The following is a 23,836-nucleotide window of genomic DNA, read 5'->3' on the forward strand; positions in this document are numbered from 1 at the left end:
TATTTTCTATTAGGCACTATGGGGCATTATACTGGGTAAAGAAGAGGGCTGACATGGTGGCAGCTATAGGAGCATTTTACTATATGGTGGGCATTATACTGTATGGGCGGCATTATACTGTGGGGGCATTATATGGTGAGGACAGCTATGTTGGCATTATACTGTATGGGCAGCATTATACTGTGTGGGGCAGCTATGGGGGTATTATGCTGCATGGAGGAATTGTTTGGCCATTGTACTGCATCGGGGCATCTGTGTGGGCATTATACTGTATGGGTCATCTGTGTGGGCATTATACTGTAAGGGGCATCTGTGTGGGCATTATACTGTATGGGGCATCTGTGTGAGCATTATAATGTATGGGTCATCTGTGTGGGCATTATACTGTATGGGGCATTATACTGTGTGGGGGGCACTATGGGAGCATGATACTGTGTGGGCTGAACCGGGTGTGTATGGTCATGGATTGGGTGGGATTAGAGGAGTGTCTTAAAATAAAACAAAATTGCCTGTTAAGGATCTGCCAGGCACAGCTTCTGTATCCACGCACATAGGTAATCAGTCTGCACCTGCTTCTATGTCTGTGAGACTGACTCCATCTTCCACCACTCAGGATGGCAGGCTTAGGAGTGGGAGAGCCTATCACAGCCTGGCCAGATGGAGCTAGCTCCCGCCCTCTGTCTATTTATACCTGCCTTTCCTGTTCCTCCTTGCTTGTGATTCTTCTCTGTTGGTTTCCTAGCCCTGCTGCAGCTTCTTGAACTACTTGTCCCTGCTTCGTATTGACCCTGGCTTACTGACTACTCTTCTGCTCTGCGTTTGGTACCTCGTACACTCCTGGTTTGACTCGGCTTGTTCACTACTCTCCTGCTCTACGTTTGGCACCTCGTACTCTCCTGGTTTGACTCGGCTCGTTTACTACTCTTGTTGCTCACGGTGTTGCTGTGGGCAACTGCCCCGTTTCCCTTTGTTCTGTGTTTCCTTGTCTGTTGTCTGTCATGCACTTATTGAGTGTAGGGACCGTCGCCCAGTTGTACCCCGTCACCTAGGGCGGGTCGTTGCAAGTAGGCAGGGACTGAGTGACGGGTAGATTAGGGCTCACTTGTCTGTTTCCCTATCCCTGTCATTACATAATCACAAGCCCATATAACTACTCTATCCTGGTCCCTCACACCACTATGGACCCCCTTGAGACCCTGGTTCAGCAAATGCAGGGTCTCTCCCTACAGGTCCAGGCCCTGGCTCAGAGGGTCAACCAGCCTGATGCTACCATGGTAGTACCCCTCACCTCACCTCTTGAACCCCACCTCAAGTTGCCTGACCGGTTCTCAGGGGACCGGAAAACTTTTCTCTCCTTTCGGGAGAGTTTTAGGCTCTATTTTCGTTTAAAGCCCCACTCCTCAGGTTCTGAGAGCCAGCGGGTGGGTATAATTATGTCCCGGCTCCAGGAAGGGCCCCAAGAATGGGCCTTCTCCTTGGCTCCTGACGCCCCTGAACTTTTCTCCGTTGATCTTTTATTTTCTGCTCTCGGACTCATTTATGACGAGACTGACAGGACTGCCTTTGCCGAGAGTCAGCTGGTGACCTTACGTCAGGGTAAGAGACCTGTTGAGGAGTATTGCTCTGACTTTAGGAAGTGGTGCGTAGCGCCTCGGTGGAATGACCCTGCCTTAAGGTGCCAGTTTAGGTTGGGTCTGTCGAACGCCCTGAAAGACCTGCTAGTTAGCTATCCCTCTTCTGACTCCCTAGACCAGGTTATGGCTTTAGCGGTACGACTTGACCGACGTCTCAGGGAACGACAACGTGAACGTTTATGTGTTTTCTCCTCTGACTCCACCATGATGCATCCCGAGGTTCCATTGCTTCGTTCTTCCACGGAAGACTCGGAGGTACCTATGCAACTCGGGGCCTCCGTGTCCCCCCAACAACGTAGAGAGTTCCGCAGGAAGAATGGTCTCTGCTTCTATTGTGGGGATGACAAGCATCAAGTGAACACCTGTCCTAGGCATAAGAATAAGCAGCTGGAAAACTTCCGCGCCTAAGTGATCATCGGGGAGGTCACTTGGGCGCACAGGTATTTCCCGTAAATATGAAACGTAATAAAATCTTGCTTCCCTTTCAGGTCTCTTTTGGTGGTAGGTCTGCTAATATCATGTCTGTGGAATTTGCTATGTCTCTAGCTATGCCTTTGATTGATTTGTCTAAACCTGTTCCGGTAGTGGGTATCGACTCCACTCTTCTTGCTAATGGTTATTTTACACAGCATACCCCTGTTTTTGAACTCCTTGTTGGCTCCATGCATTTGGAGCAGTGCTCTGTACTGTTGATGCAGGGATTATCGTCCGATTTGGTTTTAGGCCTTCCCTGGTTGCAGTTGCATAATCCCACGTTTGACTGGAATACTGGGGATCTTACCAAATGGGGTAATGAATGCTTGACGTCATGTTTTTCTGTTAATTCTATTTCTCCCCCTGAGCAGGTGAACACGTTACCTGAGTTTGTTCAGGACTTCGCTGATGTTTTCTCTAAGGAGGCCTCCGAAGTGTTACCTCCTCATAGAGAATACGATTGCGCTATCGATTTGGTACCAGGAGCTAAGCTCCCTAAGGGTAGGATATTTAATCTCTCTTGTCCCGAACGTGAAGCCATGAGAGAGTATATCCAGGAATGCCTGGCCAAGGGTTACATTCGCCCCTCTACTTCTCCGGTAGGTGCTGGCTTCTTCTTCGTAGGGAAGAAGAATGGTGGTCTTAGGCCATGCATTGACTACCGTAACTTGAATAAGGTCACTGTAAGGAACCAGTATCCCCTTCCTTTGATTCCTGATCTCTTTAATCAGGTTCAGGGGGCCCAATGGTTCTCTAAGTTTGATCTACGGGGGGCGTATAACCTTATCCGCATCAAAGAGGGGGATGAGTGGAAGACTGCGTTTAACACGCCCGAAGGTAATTTCGAATACCTCGTCATGCCCTTTGGGTTGTGTAATGCTCCCACGGTCTTCCAGAATTTCATAAATGAGATTTTAAGAGATTACCTGGGGGTATTTCTTGTAGTGTACCTTGATGACATACTTGTGTTTTCCAAGGACTGGTCCTCCCACATTGAGCATGTCAGGAAGGTGCTCCAGGTCCTTCGGGAAAACAAACTGTTTGCGAAGACCGAAAAATGTGTGTTTGGGGTGCAGGAGATACCGTTTTTGGGTCAAATCCTCACTCCTCATGAATTCCACACGGACCCCACCAAGGTCCAGGCTGTGGCGGAATGGGTCCAACCTGCCTCCCTGAAGGCGTTACAGTGTTTCTTGGGGTTCGCTAATTATTACAGGAGATTTATTGCTAACTTCTCGGTCATCGCTAAGCCTCTTACGGATCTCACTCGCAAAGGTGCTGATCTCCTCCACTGGCCTCCTTAGGCTGTCCAGGCTTTTGAGGTCCTTAAGAAGTGCTTTATCTCGGCCCCGGTGTTGGTTCAGCCCAAAAAAATGGAGCCGTTTATCGTGGAGGTTGACGCATCCGAGGTGGGAGTGGGGGCTGTCTTGTCCCAGGGTACCAGGTCCCTCACCCATCTCCGTCCCTGTGCCTACTTCTCCAGGATGTTTTCGCCCACTGAGAGTAACTATGATATTGGCAACCGCGAACTCTTAGCCATTAAATGGGCATTTGAAGAGTGGCACCACTTCCTGGAGGGGGCTAGGCACCAGGTAACGGTCCTTACCGACCACAAGAATCTGGTTTTCCTAGAATCTGCCCAGAGGCTAAACCCGAGACAAGCTTTCAATATTGTTTCTGACAGAGGGGTACAATTTGTTTCTTTGTTTTGGAGAGCCTTCTGTAAAAAGTTGGAAATTGATCTGTCCTTCTCCTCTGCCTTCCATCCTGAAACTAATGGCCAAACCGAGAGGACTAATTAGTCTCTAGAACAATATTTAAGGTGTTTTATCTCTGACTGTCAATATGATTGGGTCTCATTCATTTCCCTCGCCGAATTTTCCCTTAATAACCAGGTCAGTAACTGGTCAGGGGTCTCCCCCTTTTTCTGTAATTTTGGGTTTAATCCACGGTTCTCCTCCATTTCACCTGGTAGTTGCAACAATCCCAAGGTAGAGGTCATTCATCGGGAACTGTGCACAGTCTGGGCCCAGGTTCAGAAGAACCTAGAGGCGTCCCAGAGCATACAAAAAAACTCAGGCAGATAGAAGACGTTCTGCTAACCCCTTGTTTATGGTCGGGGATCTGGTGTGGCTATCGTCAAAGAACTTGCGCCTTAAAGTCCCTTCCAAGAAGTTTGCTCCCCGGTTTATAGGGCCGTACAAGGTCATTGAAGTCCTCAATCCTGTCTCCTTCCGACTGGAGTTGCCCCCATCTTTTTGAGTACACAACGTGTTTCATGCCTCCCTCCTTAAACGCTGCTCCCCGTCCTTGGCTCCCTCGAGGAAGCCTCCTTTCCCTTTTCTCACCCCTGAGGGGGTAGAATTCGAGGTGGCCAAGATTGTGGACAGCAAGATGGTCCAAGGCTCCCTCCAGTACCTGGTCCATTGGAGAGGATACGGGCCTGAGGAGATGACTTGGGTACCCGCCCGGGATGTTCACGCTGGGGTATTGGTCAGGAGGTTCCACCTTCGTTTCCCCAATAAACCAGGTCCATCTAGAAAGGGTCCGGTGGCCCCTCATAAAAGGGGGGGTACTGTTAAGGATCTGCCAGGCACAGCTTCTGTATCCACGCCCATAGGTAATCAGTCTGCACCTGCTTCTATGTCTGTGAGACTGACTCCATCTTCCACCACTCAGGATGGCAGGCTTAGGAGTGGGAGAGCCTATCACAGCCTGGCCAGACGGAACTAGCTCCCGCCCTCTGTCTATTTTTACCTGCCTTTCCTGTTCCTCCTTGCTTGTGATTCTTCTCTGTTGGTTTCCTAGCCCTGCTGCAGCTTCTTGAACTACTTGTCCCTGCTTCGTATTGACCCTGGCTTACTGACTACTCTTCTGCTCTGCGTTTGGTACCTCGTACACTCCTGGTTTGACTCGGCTTGTTCACTACTCTCCTGCTCTACGTTTGGCACCTCGTACTCTCCTGGTTTGACTCGGCTCGCTTACTACTCTTGTTGCTCACGGTGTTGCCATGGGCAACTGCCCCATTTCCCTTTGTTCTGTGTTTCCTTGTCTGTTGTCAGTCGTGCACTTATTGAGTGTAAGGACCTTCACCCAGTTGTACCCCGTCGCCTAGGGCGGGACGTTGCATGTAGGCAGGGACTGAGTGGCGGGTAGATTAGGGCTCACTTGTCTGTTTCCCTATCCCTGTCATTACATTGCCACTGTGCGCCGCATCGATAATCCCTCTATGTGATACTTGAAAGTATAACACTGTCTACAAGGGGTGGCTGTATAGCACTGTATGGGGAGGCTGTATAGCCCTGTCTACAGGGGGCGCTGTATAGCCCTGTCTACAGGTGGCGCTGTATAGCACTGTTTACAGGGGGGCTGTATAGCCCTGTCTACAGGGGGCGCTGGATAGCACTGTCTACAGGGGGGGTTGTATAGCACTGTCTACAGGAGGGGGCTGTATGGCACTATTTACAGGGGGGCACTATCTACAAGGGCGGGTGTGTGTAGCAATCAGGGGAGGGGGGCCCAGTCAAAAGTTTGCCTTGGGGCCCAGTGTTTCCTAGTTACGCCCCTGCATTTATGTTCTGTATTACTAATATGAGTTACATGACTAACATTATGTATTCTAGCATCATTTATCATAAGATCTCATTATAGGAAAACAGATTATTTAACTATAATATAACAATGCAATCTCAATCATTGTTTCTGGTTTGTCCTGAATCACAATGTTTATTTCCTTTTGCTATTCTTATTGTAATAAAAGGTCAGAATTACAACTGTTTCTCTGAGTAAACTAGGCGGGTGTAGACTGTCAGGGATAAATTGCAGGCGGTTCAAGGTTCTATGAAAGTTACCTGGGATTTGGGAACATATCCTGTTTTTTCATGTTAAATTTAACTTAGAGGAAGTGTTACATGGGATTGAATAGAACTGTTAAATACACTTCAGAAGATCTCGCAGAATAACTATTATCTGCCTACAGTTTATTCAACTAGAAACTTTCGACGATGTGTAAAACCATTATTTATATATTTCTTTCTCTCAGTACTTTGGTCAAGAACACTGCAGAATAATCCAGCATTCAAAGAAGAAATGACTAGTACTCTGATCATTGCATGATTCAGCACCTGGATTTTTAAGTGCAGTTTTCAATGCTGTGTTCCCCAGTGAGGTCAATGGCAAAAAAAACCTCATCAAATCTGTGACAAAACCGGATTTTCCATGGATTAATTTCTCACTTTGTGAAGGGTTCTGTGTGTTAATGAGAAAAAGAATATGATCCATAGGGAACTGGGGCATGGTAAAAACTAGAATAAGGCCCCACTTAGTTATACCCGCCCCTCATTTAGTTATATGCATCCCCATCAGCTCAGGGTCTCTGGAAATAAACCATAAATTGCAATTTTACATAAATAGAACAGTAAGATTTATTTGGTAGCATTTCAACCATGTCACTGTTCCTGTATCTGTCGATAAATTCCAATAGCCTCCCATTGCTCTTCTTTTTCCCTTTATATAATTTTTTCCTGCACTCACAGCAGGGGAGGAAAAAGCTGTCTTGGTGCCCAAGTCAAGGGTCTTAGAAGGACACCCTCAGTACCCTGAAGTTAAGCATGATAGCCGTCAGATTAACAAACACTTTTTTAATTGCCTGTCTTGCCAACCAATTCCTAGCACTCTTATTGATAATACAGTACATACTGTCCATGATCCTTAAAAAAAAAACATCCCCACCACATATGTGTAATTCTCAATGTAGGTCCAGCTGACCACCCTTCAGCACCTACAGCATTATTTTTAGTCTAGACACAGTGTCCAGTTGATTCTACAAAATAATCATTGTGTTTTCTTAATACATAAATTGTAGCCCTTAATAACGCCCTAGACAGCTGCCTACTCTCTTCCCCTCATTTTAGCCCTGCCTATAGGAGAATAGCTGTGATTTATAGCAGTGGCCGGGATTGGAGATGATATAATCCCTTCTGTACCATGATCGGTAGCAGTTGTGGAGCTGTCAAAAGCAGTTATGCTCTAGCAGGCAGCATGTCTATTGTATACGGACAGGCAGTAATATGACATTACATTACCCTTAAAAGTAAATGTATTATGATACATGTTCACACGTAGCTGAATTACTGCTGATTTTCTGCGTGGATTTGCGAGCAGAAAATCTGCAGCGTATTATAGTAGCTACAAAGTGGATCAGATTTTAACAAATCTCATCCACACACTGCGGAAAATTTCTATGCGGAAATTGACCAGCGATGCAGATTTTTTACCAATTTCTACTGCAGAGTGGATGTGTATTTGTTGAGTATTTTCCCCATTGAGTTGAATAGGTAAGTCAAAATCTGCAAAAAAAAATGCTGCAGATTTTGTTTTAGATTAACCCCTTCCCGCTCCTGGACGTACTATTAGGTCATGGTAGCTGTATCGTTCGCGCTCCATGACCTAATAGTACGTCTCGGGAGTAATGGCCATTTCGGCCGTCCTCCCGACACATAGAGGAGCTCCTACAGCGGGGACCGATCACGGTATCCCCACTGATTAACCCCTTAAAAGCCACGTTCAATAGAGATCGCAGCATTTTAGGGGTTAAGCTACCATCGGCGGCCTGCTACACGATAGCGGCCGGCGATGGTGACTATGGCAACCGGACACCAAACAATGGCATCCGCCTATGCCATAGACGGAAGCCTAGTGGGTCCTGACAAAGTCAGGACCCACTATGCTTGAAGTCAGTGAGTAGCTGACAGCTCTAATACACTGCACTACGCATGTAGTGCAGTGTATTAGAATAGCGATCAGGGCCTCCTGCCCTCAAGTCCCCTATTGGGACAAAGTAATAAAGTAAAAAAAAAAGTAAAAAAAATATGTGTAAAAATAAGAAAATAAAAGTTTTAAAAGTAATAAAAGTAAAAATCCCCCTTTTTCCCTTATTAGTCCTTTATTATTAATAAAAATAGATAAATAAACAAATAAACCATACATACTTGGTATCGCTGCGTCCGTAACAGCCTGAGCTACAAAATTATTTTGTTATTTATCCCGCACTATGAATGCCGTAAACGAAAATAATAATAAACCGTACCAGAATCACAATTGTTTGGACACTTCACCTCCCAAAAAATGGAATAAAAAGAGATCAAAAAGTCACATGTACCTAAAAATGGTAATGATTGGAACTACAGTTCGTTACGCAAAAAATAAGTCCTCGCACGGCTTTATTGATGAAAAAATAAAAAAGTTCTGGCTCTTAGAATATGGTAACACAAAAAGTAAATGATTTTTTACATAACGTATTTTATTGTGCAAACGCCATAAGACATAAAAAACCTATAAACATCTGGTATCGCAGTAATCATATCGCCACACAGAATAAAGTGAATGTGTCATGTATAGCGCACGGTGAACGCTGTAAAAGAAATAGAATAAAAAAACAATAGTAGAATTGCTGTTTTTTAGTCACCACGCCACCTTAAAATAGAATAAAAAATTATCAAAAAGCCGCATGTACCCCAAGAAAACTACAATGAATTCCTCAAGGGGTCTAGTTTCCAAAATGGGGTCACTTTTGGGGGGTTTCCACTGTTTTGGCACCACAAGACCTCTTCAAACCGGACATGGTGCCTAATAAAAAAGAGGCCTCAAAATCCACTAGGTGCTCATTTGCTTCAGAGGCCGGTGCTTCAGTCCATTACCGCACTAGGGCCACATGTGGGATATTTCTCAAAACTGCAGAATCTGGGCAATAAGTATTAAGTTGCGTTTCTCTGGTAAAACCTTTTGTGTTATAGAAAAAAAATGGTATAAAAAGGATTATCTGACAAAAATAAATATGTAAGTTTCACCTCTACTTTGCTCTAAATTCCTGTGAAACACCTAAAGAGTTCATAAACTTTCTAAATGCTGTTGTAAATACTTTGAGGAGTCTAGTTTCTAAAATGGGGTGTTTGATGGGGGTGTCTAATATATAGGCCCCTCAAAGCAACTTCAGAACTTAACTGGAACCTAAAAAAAAATGAGGCAATACTTTGCTTCTCCTAATGAGCATTGCCTACTCCAAGACGACTCCAGTTTTGACCGTTTGTATAAACGGAGACCCCTATTAGACTGTTTCAGTGCCAGGTTTTCCCAAGCATACACCCCCGAGAAGTGGTATTTCTATTGATGAGTCCTTGGTACATTTTAAAGGGAGGCTTCAATTCCGCCAGTACCTGCCGTGTAAGAGGGCAAGGTATGGTGTGAAGATGTATAAGCTGTGCGAGAGTGCATCAGGGTATACCTACAAATTTAGGATATATGAAGGGAAGGACACCAGTGCTCAGCCCCCAGAATTCCTCCCCTTACTGGGAGTTAATGCAAAAATTGTGTGGGATTTGGTGCACCCACTGCTAGACCAGGGTTACAACATCTACCTGGATAATTTTTATACCAGCGTCCCACTCTTCAAATGCCTCGCTTCCAGAAGTCCTTCGGCATGCGGCACTGCTAGAAGAAATCTGAGAGGCCTCCCTAAGACTCTGCTTGGGCAAACACTCAGAAGGGGTGAGAGAAGGGCACAATCTAGTGGCAACATATTGTGTGTCACGTACAAGGACAAGAGAGATGTCACACCAGTACCCATGTACCTGTACAAGGTACCAGTACAGAGACCCCCAAACCAGACTGCATCCTGAACTACAATAGGTACATGAGACCAAGTCCTGAAGCCCTACAGCGCCATGCGGTGTGGTATAAGAAGCTGGCCGTGCACATCATACAGATGGCATTGTACAATGCGTACGTGCTACGTCACTGTGCAGGCCAGACGGGAAATTTCCTGGAATTTCAAGAGGTGGTTATCAAGAAACTAATTTTTAGGGACCAAGAAGGGGGGGGGCACCAAGTACTTCTGGAAGCGGGGCCACACGCATCGTACCAGGGCAACACTTTCCAGGAGAAGTTCCCCAAACTGGCAAGAAAGGAAAAAGTCAAAAGAGGTACTGTAATGTCCGTGGCTGCGGGCTGTCAGCTCCAGCCTCCCGCTGACAGCCGCAGCCACCAGTCGGCAAGCGCTGGCCCCAGCCTCCTCCTCAGGAGACGCCAGCGCTTGCATCCACTCACCTCCGCCGGAGCCCGCAGGGTGCGCGCGCACGCTCGTCCCAGCTCTTAAAGGGGCAGCGTGCGCACCGAACATCTTGAACGACCTTTGACCCGTGAGTACCCTGGGCTATAAGAGGGGTCCAGCCCCCTAGTTCGATGCCTGAGCGTTGTTAGTTTTCCCAGTCTGTCTTGCAAATGGTCCCTTAGTGTTTCCCGTTCCTGTTGTTACCCGTACCTTGTTCCCCGTTCCTGTTTCCCGTGCTTTGCCCTAGTATCTAGTCGTGCCACGTCCTGTGTCATCTGCCATGTCCAGAGGAATCTGCCACGTCCTGTGTCATCTGCCACGTCCAGAGGAATCTGCCACGTCCGGAGGAATCTGCCACGTCCTGTGGAGTCTGCCACGTCTGGAGGAATCTGCCACGTACTGTGTCATCTGCCACGTCCGGAGGAATCCGCCACGTCCTGTGTCATCTGCCACGTCCGGAGGAATCCGCCACGTCCGGAGGAATCTACCACGTCCTGTGTTATCTGCCACATCCGGAGGAATCCGCCACGTCTGGTGCAACTTGCGGCTCCTGTGTCATCCGCCACGTTTGGCGCCATCTGCTGCACCCATCTCATCTGTGCCAGAGCTGTGGCCACCATCTGGACTATTCAGGTACCCTTGTGCGGGACATTGTATTTCTGGGGTGTCCTGTTGTTTGGCCAGCTGCCTCCCCGCTGCGGCGGTACGGCCTAGTGGGTCCACTAACCCGCTCCGTGACAGTACGCTCAGGCCATGGACCCCGCTGGTCAACCTGAGACGTTGACTACACAAGCCATGCTGGCTGAGATGGAGGATCTCCAGTCACGACAAGACCAGCTCCTCCTGTCGGTGAACGCCATATCCCATCGGCTGCTTGCTCCGTCCACAGTCATCACCGCACCCGTTCCTGCGGTTCCGCCTGCTACACCACCTGTCTGTACCGGTACCAACCCCCTGTGTTTCTTGCCGCTACCTCCACACTATGACGGAGATCCGAGGGGGATTTTTGAATCAGTGCCTGATCCATTTCAGACTACATGCCAGGTCCTTCTGCTCGGATGACGTCCGGATCGCCTTTATCATCTCTCTCCTTACCCGCAAAGCCCTGGCATGGGCCAATCCTCTGTGGGAACATCAGGGACCTCAGACCCAGGACTTGCAGTGCTTCTTACGGACCTTCCGCTCGATCATTGAGGAACCTGGGAGAGTTTCTTCGGCTGCTGCATCCTTGCTGACCCTACACCAGGGAGACCTCTCCGTGGGCGAGTATGCCATTCAGTTCCGTATCCTGGCTGCTGAATTGACCTGGAACAACGAGGCTTTGGTGGCTACATTCTGGCAGGGACAGTCTTCAGGGATCAAGGACGATCTGGCTGCTCGCGATCTGCCATCTACCCTGGACGACCTTATCCTACTCGCCTCCCGCGTCGACATGAGGATCCGAGAACGTTCCCAAGAGGTTCTCCGGGAGAGAGAACTTCCTAGGCTGGATTCTGCTGTCCCGCAATCCTTCTCAGTCGTCCCACCAGAGTACCCGATGCAGAGTAATTATGTTAAATTGTCTACTCAGGAGAAACAACACAGACGCACTTCTGGACTTTGTTTGTATTGCGGCCATGGAGGCCATATTGTGCGCCTGTGCCCCCAGAGGCCGGAGAGACCCCATTGCCTAGGATTGGTTGGAGAGACAACACTAGGTGGAACAGAATCTAACAGAGGATTCGCTTCCAAACTGACTATTCCTGTGACCCTGGTATCCGGCGACAGGACGCATCAAGTCTCTGCCTATCTTGACTCTGGCTCTGCTGCAAATTTCATCCAGAAAGAGCTTGTGGATCATCTTCAGCTGCCCACAGTTCCCCTAGAGACATCTTTGGCTGTGGCCTCAGTTAATGGACTGCCTCTGCCTGATCCCATTATCTCTAAAACCAAGCCATTGAAGCTCCAGTTTGGAGTACTTCACTCTGAATTTATTTCGTTCCTTGTTTTGCCCAAGGCCATCAATCCTGTTCTGCTGGGCCTGCCTTGGCTTCGACTTCATGCCCCAGTCCTGGACTGGAATTCTGGAGAGGTTCTCCAATGGGGCTCCAAGTGCCATGGTCGTTGTCTGTTGCAGATCCATCCTGTCAAGCCTTCTCTGCCTCAGTCGCTGTCAGGACTGCCTCCCCATTTTGCTCAGTATGCAGATGTTTTCAGCAAAAAGGAGGCTGAGACGCTGCCTCCACATCGCACCTATGACTGCCCCATTGAACTGGTTCCTAATGCCTCTCTTCCCCGTGGACGGGTATATCCTCTCTCATTGCCTGAGTCTCTATCCATGTCGGCCTATATAAAGGAGAATCTGGAGAGGGGTTTTATACGAAAATCTTCCTCCCCGGCCGGTGCTGGATTCTTCTTCGTTAAAAAGAAGGATGGATCCCTTCGTCCCTGCATTGACTACAGGGGCCTCAACCTGATCACAGTCAAGAACAAATACCCGTTGCCACTCATCTCTGAGCTATTTGATCGCATACGAGGGGCCAAAATTTTTTCTAAGCTAGACCTGCGTGGGGCTTACAATCTAGTTCGGATTCGCCGGGGTGACGAATGGAAGACGGCATTTAACACCCGGGACGGGCACTATGAATACCTGGTGATGCCCTTCGGACTGTGTAATGCTCCAGCAGTGTTTCAGGAGTTCGTTAACGACATCTTCCGAGATCTACTCTATGTCTGTGTTGTTGTTTATCTCGATGATATTTTGATTTTCTCCCCAGATCAGACGACTCATCGGAGGCATGTTCGTCAGGTTCTACTACGATTGAGGGAGAATCATTTATACGCCAAGCTGGAGAAGTGCGTCTTTGAGAAGAGTTCTCTGCCCTTCCTGAGCTACATCATCTCGGATCAAGGCCTCAAGATGGATCCTGAGAAAGTGAAGGCTGTCCTGGAGTGGCCACGTCCCCAAGGCTTAAGGGCCATACAGTGGTTCCTGGGATTCGCCAATTTCTACCGGCAGTTTATTCCTAACTTCTCTTCTCTGACGTCTCCTATCTCGACCCTTACAAAGAAGGGTGTGAACGCCAAAGTGTGGACTCCAGAGGCAGAGTCTGCATTTAATAGCCTGAAGAGTGCCTTCACTTCAGCCTCGATCCTCCATCATCCTGACGTATCTCGGCAGTTCTCACTGGAAGTGGACGCTTCCTCTGTCGGTACAGGTGCACTTCTGTTACAGAGGAGCTCCAAAGGAAAGGCTGTAGTATGTGGCTACTACTCTAGACTGTTTTCTTCTGCTGAGCGCAATTATTCCATTGGAGATCGGGAGCTGCTGGCCATCAAATTGGCCCTGGAGGAGTGGAGACATCTTCTGGAGGGCGCTGCTCACCCCATCCTGATCTGCACCGACCACAAGAACCTCACTTACCCTCAGTCCGCTCAAAGACTTAATCCTTGTCAAGCCAGGTGGTCGCTGTTCTTCACCCGTTTTCTGTTTGCGCTCCACTACCGTCCCGCGGACAAGAATGTGAGGGCAGATGCCCTGTCCAGATCGTTTGAGATGGAAGACACGGTGGAGTCCCTCCAGACCATCATAGACCCATCCTGCATCGTCACTGCTAATCCTCTGCAGGTTAGAGACATCCCTCCTGGGAGGACTTTTGTTCGGTTGGCGGACAGGAGAAGAATTCTCCGCTGGGGACATAGTTCTAAACTTGCTGGGCACGCCGGTGTCTGTAAAACCTTAGACCTGATCGCTCGTCACTTTTGGTGGTCCACGCTACACAAGGATGTTCTGGACTTTGTCTCTTCTTGCACGGTGTGTGCCTCTAACAAAGTGACTCACAGCAAGCCTGCCGGCCTGCTTCAACCTCTGCCTGTACCCAATGCCCCCTGGCAGCACATTGCGATGGACTTTGTCACAGACCTTCCCCCCTCAGCAGGATGTAACACTGTCTGGGTGGTGGTGGATCGGTTCTCTAAGATGGCTCATTTTATCCCGCTGACCGGCCTACCTTCTGCTCCTCGTCTGGCAAGTCTCTTCATCCAGCACATCTTCCGCTTGCATGGCTTGCCTCTTCACATTGTGTACGACCGGGGGGTTCAGTTTACCTCTAAGTTCTGGAGAGCCCTCTGTAAACTCCTGGATGTGAGATTGGACTTTTCCTCTGCCTATCACCCCCAGTCCAATGGGCAAGTTCAGAGGATCAACCAGATCATGGAAAATTATCTCCGCCATTTCATCTCTTCACAGCACGATAACTGGGTACAGCTTCTACCATGGGCCGAATTTTCTTACAACAACCACACAAGTGAGTCCACCACTTCCTCTCCGTTTCACATCGTCTACAGTCAACATCCCAGAGTCCCTCTTCCTGTGTCGACTTCATCCCAGGTTCCCGCTGCTGACTCAGCATATGGGGACTTCCTGCAAATCTGGCAATAGACCCGGTCCTCTATTTTGCTGGCAGTAGATCGCATGAAGCGAAAGGCAGATACTAAGAGAAGAGAGCCGCCTCAGTATCTTCCGGGGACTAAAGTCTGGCTGTCCTCTCGGAACATTTGCTTGAAGATGCCCTCATACAAGTTCGCTCCAAGGTTCCTTGGACCATTCGAGGTCCTGCAGCAGTTCAACCCTGTCGCCTACAAGCTTCGGCTGCCTCCTACCCTCAGGATTCCCAACTCCTTCCACGTCTCCCTCCTGAAGCCTGTGATCCTAAACCGCTATTCCAAGACTCCCAGCCCTGCGGTTGCTCCCAGCGGCTCCTCGGACATCTTTGAGGTAAAGGAGATCTTGGACACCAAGAGAGTGAGAGGAAAGACCTTGTATTTGGTGGTTTGGAGGGGGTTTGGTCCCGAAGAGAGGTCCTGGGAGCCAGAGGAGAACCTCAATGCCCCTACTCTTCTAAAGAAGTTTCTCTCTCGCTCCGGTCCCAAGAAGAGGGGGCGTAAGAGGGGGGATACTGTAATGTCCGTGGCTGCGGGCTGTCAGCTCCAGCCTCCCGCTGACAGCCGCAGCCACGAGTCGGCAAGTGCTGGCCCCAGCCTCCTCCTCAGGAGTCGCCAGCGCTTGCATCCACTCACCTCAGCCGGAGCCCGCACATCTTGAACGACCTTTGACCCGTGAGTACCCTGGGCTATAAGAGGGGTCCAGCACCCTAGTTCGATGCCTGAGCGTTGTTAGTTTTCCCAGTCTGTCTTGCAAATGGTCCCATAGTGTTTCCCGTTCCTGTTGTTACCTGTACTTTGTTCCCCGTTCCTGTTTCCCGTGCTTTACCCTAGTATCTAGTCGTGCCACGTCCTGTGTCATCTGCCACGTCCAGAGGAATCTGCCATGTCCTTTGTCATCTGCCACGTCCAGAGGAATCTGAAACGTCCTGTGGAGTCTGCCACATCCGGAGGAATCTGCCACGTACTGTGTCATCTGCCACGTCCGGAGGAATCCGCCACGTCCTGTGTCATCTGCCACGTCCGCAGGAATCCGCCACGTCCGGAGGAATCCACCACGTCCTGTGTTATCTACCACATCCGGAGGAATCCGCCACATCTGGCGCAACTTGCGGCTCCTGTGTCATCCGCCACGTTTAGCGCCATCTGCTGCACCCATCTCATCTGTGCCAGAGCTGCGGCCACCATCTGGACTATTCAGGTACCCTTGTGCGGGACATTGTATTTCTGGGGTGTCCTGTTGTTTGGCCAGCTGCCTCCCAGCTGCGGCGGTACGGCAGAGTGGGTCAACTAACCCGCTCCGTGACAGGTACAAAGTCTGCTATAAGAGGGGGATAAGGGAGGACACAGTATATCAATGTGACACGTGTCCCGAAAAACTAAGGCTCCGTATGAAAGAGTGCTTCAAAATGTATCAAACATCCCTTGATTTTTAATATACCCCAGTTTTACTTACCCTGATGCACTCCGCACAGCTTATCCCCCTCATCTTTCCCTTCTGAGTCCTGCCATGTGCCCAGGCAGCTGATAACAGCAACATTGAGGGTATTGCCATACCCGTGAGAACCCACATTACAGTTTATGGGGTGTATGTCTCCGGTCAAAATGCTCACTACACCTCTAGATGAATGCCTCAAGGGTGTAGTTTTTAAAACGGGGTCACTTCTTGGGGGTTTCAACTGTACTGGTACCTCAGGGGCTTCTGCATACATGACTTCGCACCAGAAAATCCCCAGTAGGCCAAATGGTGGTCCTTTCCTTCTGAGCCCTCCCATGGGTCCAAACGTCAGTTTATCAACACATATTGGGCATTGCCGCACTCAGGATAAATTGGGCAACAAAATGGAGTATTTTATTTCTTGTGAAAATAAGAAATTTTGAGGTAAAACTACATATTATTGGAAAAACATATATTTTTTTTAATTCCCAGCCCAATTCAAATAAGTTATGTGAAGAAACTATGGGGTCTAAATGGTCACATTACCCATCAATAATTCCTTGAGGGGTGTAGTTTCCAAAATGGGGTCACTTTTGGTGGGTTTCCATTGCTTTGATACCTCTGGGGCTCTGCAAATGCATGACACCCGAAAACCAATCCAGCAAAATCTGCACTCCAAAGAACACACAGTGCTCCTTCCCTTCTGAGGCCACCCATGGGCCAAAATGGCAGTTTATCACCACAAATGAGGTACTGCTGCACTCAGGAGAAATTGGGCAAAAAAATGGGGTATTTTGTTCCCTGTGAAATTAAGAAATTGGTTTTAAAAATGACATCTTATTGGAAAAAATGTAATTTTTTTAATTTCACAGCCCAAATCAAATACGTGCTGTGTACAAACTGTGGGGTCAAAATGGTAACAACAACCATAAATTAATTCCTTGACGGGTGTAGTTTACGAAATGGGGTCACTTTTGTGGGATTCCTACTGTTTTGGCACCTCAACACCTCTTCATACCTGGCATGCTGCCTAAAATATATTCTAATAAAAAAGAGGCCTCAAAATGTACTAGGTCCTTCTTTGCTTCTGGGGCTTGTGTTTTAGTCCACAAGCGCACTAGAGCCACATGTGGGATATTTCTAAAAACTGCAGAATCTGGACAATACATATTTAGTAGTGTCTCTCTGGTAAAACCTTCTGTGTTACAGAAAAAAATGTAATACAATTGAAATTCAGCAAGAAAAATTTAATTTGCAAATTTCACCTCTACTTTGCTTTAGTTTCTATGAAATTCCTGAAGGGTTAAATAAACCTTCTAAACCCTGTTTTGAATACTTTGAGGTGTCTAGTTTTCAAAATGGGGTGTTTTATGGGGGTTTCTAATACATAGGCCCCTCAAAGCCACTTCGGAACTGAACAGGCACCTTAAAAAAAAGGCTTTTGAAATTGTCTTAAAAATATGAGAAATTGCTGTTTATGTTCTAAGCCTTGTAACGTCCAAGAAAAATAAAAGAATGTTCAAAAAAGTATGCCAATCTAAAGTAGACATATGGGAAATGTGAACTAGTAACTATTTTGGGTGGTATAACCGTCTGTTTTACAAGCAGATGCATTTAAATTCTGAAAAATGCTATTTTTTATACATTTTCTCTAAATTTTGCAATTTTTCACCAATAAACACTGAATATATCGTCCAAATTTTACCACTAACATAAAGCCCAATGTGTCACGAGAAAACAATCTCAGAACCACTTGGATAGGTTTAAGCATTCCGACGTTATTACCACATAAAGTGAAATATGTCAGATTTGAAAAATGGGCTCTGAGCCTTAAGGCCAAAACAAGGCCGCGTCCTTAAGGGGTTAACTGCGTATCCGCTGCAAAAATCGCAAGCAGAATAACGCTCCCCACTATTTCCATTTTAAAATAAAAAAAAGTTATAGTTAAAGTCCTCTAACTGAACTATAAAAAAATGAAAGGATTTTTTAATAAAGTTTAAAATAATTCACAAAGGGGATTCGCATCTGTGTGGGCATTATACTGTATGGGGCATCTGTAGACAGATGCAAATTCAAATACGTGCTGTGTACAACTGTGGGGTCAAAATGGTAACAACAACCATAAATTATTTCCTTGACGGGTGAAGTTTCCGAAATGGGGTCACTTTTGTGGGATTCCTACTGTTTTGGCACCTCAACACCTCTTCATACCTGGCATGCTGCCTAAAATATATTCTAATAAAAAAGAGGCCTCAAAATGTACTAGGTCCTTCTTTGCTTCTGGGGCTTGTGTTTTAGTCCACAAGCGCACTAGAGCCACATGTGGGATATTTCTAAAAACTGCAGAATCTGGACAATACATATTTAGTAGTGTCTCTCTGGTAAAACCTTCTGTGTTACAGAAAAAAATGTAATACAATTGAAATTCAGCAAGAAAAATTTAATTTGCAAATTTCACCTCTACTTTGCTTTAGTTTCTATGAAATTCCTGAAGGGTTAAATAAACCTTCTAAACCCTGTTTTGAATACTTTGAGGTGTCTAGTTTTCAAAATGGGGTGTTTTATGGGGGTTTCTAATACATAGGCCCCTCAAAGCCACTTCGGAACTGAACAGGTACCTTAAAAAAAAGGCTTTTGAAATTGTCTTAAAAATATGAGAAATTGCTGTTTATGTTCTAAGCCTTGTAACGTCCAAGAAAAATAAAAGAATGTTCAAAAAAGTATGCCAATCTAAAGTAGACATATGGGAAATGTGAACTAGTAACTATTTTGGGTGGTATAACCGTCTGTTTTACAAGCAGATGCATTTAAATTCTGAAAAATGCTATTTTTTATACATTTTCTCTAAATTTTGCAATTTTTCACCAATAAACACTGAATATATCGTCCAAATTTTACCACTAACATAAAGCCCAATGTGTCACGAGAAAACAATCTCAGAACCACTTGGATAGGTTTAAGCATTCCGACGTTATTACCACATAAAGTGAAATATGTCAGATTTGAAAAATGGGCTCTGAGCCTTAAGGCCAAAACAAGGCCGCGTCCTTAAGGGGTTAACTGCGTATCCGCTGCAAAAATCGCAAGCAGAATAACGCTCCCCACTATTTCCACTTTAAAATAAAAAAAAGTTATAGTTAAAGTCCTCTAACTGAACTATAAAAAAATGAAAGGATTTTTTAATAAAGTTTAAAATAATTCACAAAAAAGGCCGTAAACACTATTTGTTTTCAAGTAGTTTTTTTTTTTAAATATATGTCCACAAAAATGATAAACATACGTATTTGGTTTCACCATATGCATAAAAACCCGCACAATAAATTTAAAGTATGATTAAAGGTAAACGGTGAATGGCATAAAAAAAAACACAGTGTCAGAATTGTCTTTTTTATGCATGCTGCCATTTTCATATATCTTAACCGCTAACTTATATGTACCTCAAAGTGATGCCTAAAAATGTGCAACTCATCCTATAAAAAACAAGTCCTCAAATGACGACCGTCATAATAATAAATAAATTATGTCTAATGGGATGCGGGTAGGCAAAGACAGAAAAATGTTTGGAGTCCTGGGCTGGGTCCCCAAGGGGTTAATGGTAGTAGACTGCGTTACCTCTAAATAGGGTTCTGGTACTGAACAACAGCATATACTGTAGTAACTGACATCACTGAAATCAAAGGTCTGTTGGCACAAACCAGTGTCTTGTACTTGTTACATATGGCTTAGGGACTGTTCACATCAGCGTTCACTTTACGTTGATGGGTTCCGTCAGAGGAATCCATCAACGGAAAGATGAATGGAAACCATAGCTTCCGTTTGCATTACCATTGATTTCAATGGCAATGCTTCAGTTGATAATGGTTTCCGTTTGTCTCCGTTCCATAAGGCTTCCGTTTTTTTTTAAAGGATTCAATAGCGCAGTCGACTCATCAATGGTAATGCAAACGGAAGCTATGGTTTCCGTTTGCCTTTCCGTTGATGAGTTCCTCCGATGGATTCTCCGACAGAACCCATCACTGAAAAGCAAACGCTGATGTGAACAGGCCCTTAGAGGAAGTGTCTTATAAACAACATTGTGCCTGGCAGCAGTTTTATCGTGTTATTAAAGGGGTTTTCCCACGAGAGACATTTATGACACATCCACTGTGTTGTGATGAGGTCAATTCCGATTATGAAAAACGTTATATGGTAAACAGCGTAACTCGCTGTTTCCGTAAGTCTCGTAGGACATAATGGTAGTTACGGAAACAGAGTAGCTTGCATGCTACACTGCTTCTGTAACTGCCATTCACTACTAATGGAGTTGCGGAAACAGCGTAGCTCAGCGAGTTACACGGTTTACATAACTCATGACCATATAACGTTTTTCATGGTCGGACAACACCTCATTCATCCACAACACAGAGCGGCTGGATTGGGTTTAGGGGGCCCCATTCTGGAGATAGGTGCAGGTTACAGAGGTGGGACCCACATCTATCTGACGTTTATGACATCCTGTGGATGTGTCATAAATGTCTCTCGTGGGAACCTTTAAACTATAAAATATAAATAGCTCCATCAAGATTTGTTTATACAGTGGAGCGAAGGAACAAAGAAAAATGAGATAAAATTATTCTGAGCACCTATGCATAAGCCCGGATGAATGTGAACCTGAAGTATGTGTATGGTTCTATTCAGAGTAATTAATAAAGAGCAGCCGCCAACTATGAGAATAACATGACAGCAGATTACACAGTGGCCTGCGTGTCAATGTCCCCAATCATTAATGGTCATAGAGTTCTAGGAATTCCAATTAGTACAAAACACACAAGTATTCTGCTCTCATTTGGCCTTTCCTCTTTTTCTTTGTACTACATGATTAAGTGTGTCATACGCAAATTCATTTTTTTGAAGATAGGCTTGATCAAAAAATCTGTCTGGATTTTTTAAATCTATATTTTTTAATACAATTTGTAGGTGTATATGGATTGTAGGATATTTCATTGCTTGAAGATATATCTCCTTGGAACTTCAAGTTCTGTTTTGGAATATGTGGGTCTGACATCAGCAGAAACTCCCTTGGATACTTTTGTTTTTCTGCTACAAGCAAAAGAAGTGGGGGATGGGGGAGGGGGGATCATTTTCTGTCACAACACGTCCTTGCATTGCATGGAATGATGAAAGTATAAATAATACACTATTAACTTTACAACTACAGCACCAGTGATGTGTGCAAATCTGACTGACCACCTCTTTCAAAAAGGTGCCCATATATCTAAGCAGAGCTACAGGATAATGCTATAGTATAGGATATTGCTAGTGAAACGATTCAAATAGCAAAGGCGATGTCTCGGAGAACTCTTTTCTAACAGTAATTCTAAAGCACTAATAACTGGGTTTTCTAGCCAGTAAAAATTGATGGCCTATCCAAAGGAAGTCATAATCTAATAGGAATACCTATTAGATTATGACTTCATGCAGGAGCCGTATATTTAGCACCAAGGTTGAGATTGGATCTCATCCTATTAGATCTGGAAAGCCTTTCCCAATTCTTTCCTTGGCACTATAAATACTGCTCTGTCACTGACTCGTACAATTCTTATGTGAAATAAAACTATTCCCCATCCTGGCTGTTTTGATTAGAAAAATGGAACCCTTGTAGCCTACGTTTTAGTAACTCCCATGTAATGGAACAGAACATGTGCATGTGGAACCAGCTTTTTTTCAAGTTAAAGGGGGTCCATTCTAATGGAACCACATCATTTTTTACACAATAAAGATATTTTCTGGCACCACAAGGTTAATAACAGCTATGTTCTAATATTGGTTAACCAATAGTGCATATATTCTGTTTGTTTCTAGGACAGAACCATGTGATTACCTCAAATGTTTTAAATGTGTTGTCCGGTTTCAGAAAAAAATTCATGTTATCTCTTGTATAACTAAAAGTTTGCCAATTTTCCAATTTACTTTCTGTATTAATTCCTCGTGGTTTTCAAGATCTCTGCATGCTAACATTTAGTAGGAACATTAACTATTTAGGTAATAAGTATAAACGACTCAAATTAAACCCCACATGGCTTACACCTTCTGTGAAAGGGGCAATACATGACAAAAAAAGGGCATTTAAAAAATACAAATCTGAGGGTACAGCTGTAGCCTTTGTAAAATATAAAGAGCTTAATAAAATCTGTAAAAATGTAATAAAATTAGCAAAAATACAAAATGAAAGGCAGGTGGCCAAGGATAGTAAAACAAATCCTAAAAAATTCTTCAAGCATATAAATGCAAAAAAGCCAAGGTCTGAACATGTAGGACCCCTAGATAATGGTAATGGGGAGTTGATCACAGGGGATCAAGAGAAGGCAGAGTTACTAAATGGGTTCTTTAGCTCTGTATATACAACAGAAGAAGGAGCAGCTGATGTAGCCGGTGCCAGTGCTGTTAATATATCAGTTGATATACTGAATTGGATGAATGTAGAGATGGTCCAAGCTAAATTAAATAAAATAAATGTGCACAAGGCTCCGGGACCAGATGGGTTACACCCTAGAATTCTTAAAGAGCTTAGTTCAGTTATTTCTGTCCCCCTTTTCATAATATTCAGAGAATCTCTAGTGACTGGTATAGTGCCAAGGGACTGGCGCAGGGCAAATGTGGTGCCTATTTTCAAAAAGGGCTCTAGGTCTTCCCCGGGTAATTATAGACCAGTAAGCTGAACATCCATCGTGGGGAAAATGTTTGAGGGGCTATTGAGGGACTATATACAGGATTATGTGACAATAAATAGCATTATAAGTGACAGCCAGCACGGTTTTACTAAGGACAGAAGCTGTCAAACCAACCTAATCTGTTTTTATGAAGAGGTGAGCAGAAGTCTAGACAGAGGGGCCGCTGTGGATTTAGTGTTTTTGGACTTTGCAAAGGCATTTGACACTGTCCCCCATAGACGCCTAATGGGTAAATTAAGGACTATAGGTTTAGAAAATATAGTTTGTAATTGGATTGAGAATTGGCTCAAGGACCGTATCCAGAGGGTTGTGGTCAATGATTCCTTCTCTGAATGGTCCCCGGTTATAAGTGGTGTACCCCAGGGTTCAGTGCTGGGACCACTATTATTCAACTTATTTATTAATGATATAGAGGATGGGATTAATAGCACTATTTCTATTTTTGCAGATGACACCAAGCTATGTAATATAGTTCAGACTATGGAAGATGTTCATGAATTACAGGCAGATTTAAACAAACTAAGTGTTTGGGCATCCACTTGGCAAATGAAGTTTAACGTAGATAAATGTAAAGTTATGCATCTTGGTACCAACAACCTGCATGCATCATATGTCCTAGGGGGCGCTACACTGGCGGATTCACTTGTTGAGAAGGATCTGGGTGTACTTGTAAATCATAAACTCAATAACAGCATGCAGTGTCAATCAGCTGCTTCAAAGGCCAGCAGGATATTGTCGTGTATTAAAAGAGGCATGGACTCGCGGGACAGGGATGTAATAATGCCACTTTACAAAGCATTAGTGAGGCCTCATCTAGAATATGCAGTTCAGTTCTGGGCTCCAGTTCATAGAAAGGATGCCCTGGAGTTGGAAAAAATACAAAGAAGAGCAACGAAGCTAATAAGGGGCATGGAGAATTTAAGTTATGAGGAAAGATTGAAAGAATTAAACCTATTTAGCCTTGAAAAAAGACGACTAAGGGGGGACATGATTAACTTATATAAATATATTAATGGCACATACAAAAAATATGGTGAAATCCTGTTCCTTG

Source organism: Rhinoderma darwinii, chromosome 2 (assembly GCF_050947455.1).
Source record: "Rhinoderma darwinii isolate aRhiDar2 chromosome 2, aRhiDar2.hap1, whole genome shotgun sequence".
In the NCBI taxonomy this organism is placed as follows: Eukaryota; Metazoa; Chordata; class Amphibia; order Anura; family Rhinodermatidae; genus Rhinoderma; species Rhinoderma darwinii.